The sequence below is a fragment of the Lactuca saligna genome, chromosome 1 (genome assembly GCF_052625555.1).
Source record: "Lactuca saligna cultivar CGN05327 chromosome 1, ASM5262555v1, whole genome shotgun sequence".
Lineage (NCBI taxonomy): Eukaryota > Viridiplantae > Streptophyta > Magnoliopsida > Asterales > Asteraceae > Lactuca > Lactuca saligna.
In genome coordinates, this window is record NC_136417.1 from 90,002,110 (window position 1) to 90,005,433 (window position 3,324).

Sequence of the window (3,324 nt, forward strand, 5' to 3'; positions counted from 1 at the left end):
AAATTGACACAAGCACTAGTTTATTTTAGGAATGATGCCTAAGAATGCTTTTATGTGCTAAATGTTTTGTGTGATAGCTATATTGATGCTATTATTTGTTCGGATCTATGGTCTGTTGCCGACCGGATCTGGAAACCTTATATGTGTAGGATTCTAAGCGTATGACTATGATATTAGAACTAGCATGTAAACGTTTCGGAGTGATAAGGACGATTTGAATATCTATCGTGAATAAGGATCTAATTTCACCGTATTCGGTGTATAGTTCAAAAATGACAAGAACCAGGAGTGGAGCTGGAAACGTGAACGAAAATAGGAATCAACCACCTGTGGTTGAGCGAGTGGCTGTTGTAGCAGCAACACCTGAACCAATCACAATGGCTGGAGTGTGAACCATGATTCAAGCCATGATGGCTGAACAAAAGGAGGAAATGAGACAATTGTTGCTGAACAACAGGAGTGAACCCTCAATACCAGTTGAACAGCCTGAGCTGAATGAGGGGCAGTCAGAAGAAGGGAACTATAGTGGGACCATTGGTCAAGCCAACCCACCAATACTTCACCGAAACAATCAGGATGGAGACAATGATGGACGTGGATGCAAGTACAAGGATTTCATGGCATCCAAACCACCATGTCTTTCTGGGAGCCCGACACTGGTGCAAGTCATGGACTGGATCTCCGAGATGGAAACAATGTTTGAAAGTTGTGAGTGTAACAACAGACAGAAGACCGCTATTGCAATCCCTCTGTTAAAATCTGGAGTACTGAGCTGGTGGAAGTTACTGGCCGGTTCAATGCCCAAGGGGGAAGCTAGCAAGATGTCTTGGGAAGAATTCGTGGAGCAAATGAAAATGCAATACTGCTCTGAGCAGGATCTTCTAGAAATCAACAATGAGTTCCAAAATTTAAAGAATGGAAAATTGAGCGTCACTGAATACGCTACAAGCTTTACAGAGAAGATGAAGCTTATTCCATACCTAATTCCAACTGAACTTTCCAAGGTCAACAAGTTTGCCAATGGATTACCAGCGGACTTTGGTCCGATAGTCAAGCAAGCAACCACTCTGAAAGCCGCCATCTGGGCAGCCAAGAATGTGGAGACCCAAATAAGGGAAAAGGGTCTAGAGAGAGTTGAAGTTGGAGGGAAAAGGAAACACGATGGATCTTCAATGATCGAAAAAGAAACCAAACTCTCAAAATCCGGAGGAAAAGATGAAACCACTTCGGAAGATGCGATGGAGAAGTGACCTGCTATAAGTGTGGTAGGACCGGTCACTATTCCAGAGATTGTACATTCGACAATAGGAAGTGTTACGAATGTGGAGATGGTGGTCATATTTCGAAGAACTGCCCAAAGAAGGACAAAACTGCAAAGAAAAATGTACCGCCACAGCCAAGGGCATTCCACATGATCCTCGACGAAGCGAATCAAGGATGAGAATTTTATATCCAACGATCAAGTTATGAAGTAACAGTGCGAATAGTAACTTATGATGTAGCCTATTAGAGGCATAATATAGGGTGAACTTGAAATTTTGTGTAATAGTTTCAAGAATTAATATAAACCCTGGTTTTGTTATCTGATGTGTTGAATGATTATATGATTTATGTATGGTGACTTGGTTAACTGCGAGACAATACTTGGGATGAGTATGAGTAGGTGTGAATGGTAGTAGAGATCTATACTACCGGAAGCACAAGACTCACGCTTGGATCATGGGAAGTCGCAAGGTTACCAAGAAGCTAGAAATTGTTTCCGTTTTATTCAAGCATGTCATTACCATTGTTTCGATAATGACTAGTAGGATGATGGTTATTCCGACCCTAGTGGTCATATTAAATTGAGTCCGAGTATGATGAGAGATCATCGGGACACAACCCATCGATTAGTTACAATAGATAAATGAATGTATTTATCCTAAGAAGAAGAAGGAGTCCACATTAAGGATTTATTTTGTAACTTGAAGATTATGATTGAAAGTCCAGCATAGTACGAAGAGTAGCTGCAGGATTGAGCATCAAGGTTATTACTTAGGGTGGAGAGATAACTTATGGAGTCAGTATACGAATCCTATTTTGTTGATGATTCCAGGACATAATCATCCTAAGGAGGAGATAACTGTAACGCTCGTAGATCAGGGCTAGTCAATTTAGAGACGATAAGCATCAAAAATGAACTTTTGATAAAAGATTATTTAGAATGAATAATCTTAACTAAGTTGTAGTATATGTTACAAGGATTCCGTACATATAAAGAACGCCGAAATCCGAGTTATAACGAAGAAGTTATGACCTGTCGAAGTTTCGCGACAGAACCGGCACAACACAGCGCGACGTAAAAAGTGAATTTACGTTAGAGCGATATTTAACCTTAGCAATCTAAATGAAAGTCGTAGAATACGTTAAACCATGAGCGTGCATAAAAAGAACGCCCAAATCTGACTTCGTATGAAGAAGTTATGATTTTTCGAAGTTTCCACTTAGCGGTATGCAACCCGAAATGCTTGATTTGAGATCGAGCGGTTTTTAGCCGAAGCAATCTAAACGAGAATCGAAGATATCGTTGTTGGTATCGAAGCGATAAAAAGTTAGGCGAGAGCGGACGTCAAACGAAGAAGTTATGAAATTTATAACGAAATTTTCTGTCCCGACCTCCTATAAATAAATAATAAAAATAAATTCAAAATTAGCCGACGGAGTCTAAACGAAAGTTGTAGAGCGTAGTCTCACCTTCGCGTGGATATAAAGAACGTCGAAAACAGAGTTCGTATGAGAGAGATATGAATTTTCGAAGTTTATTAAATATTTAATATTTATTTTTAATTAAACCTCCGATATTATCCGAATGGGAGTCAGCCGACCCATCCGAAGTACGCCCCGCATACAGCGAAGGGTGACGAAACCAGCACTCGAGTACCTCCGATGACGCAATTGCTTACGATCTGAGGCGTACGCCCCGCGTACGTGCCCTCTATATGTGTCGCTTTATAATTTTAATGAACGCGCGTTCCTTAGTTACAAGCGGGAAAAGAAAAGCCAAAAAATTAGAAAAGCCCGCTACCCTCCCTGCCCTAAGCATTTTCACGCATCTTTCATTCTCCTCACACTATTGTGCAATTTCTCAATCAAAGATCGAAGGTTATGATTTCATCTCCATCTCTCGACTTCATCATCTCAATCAAGCACTATTCCTTGACCTGCTTCCTTCTAGATACGCTTCTGATCGAGAGATTCAGGTTAGGGCTTTCAAGGCGCCGTGGAAACTGTAATGGTGTTCATTGTGGCGGAGGGATTAGGGTTTCTAGAGTGAGAGACGAAAGG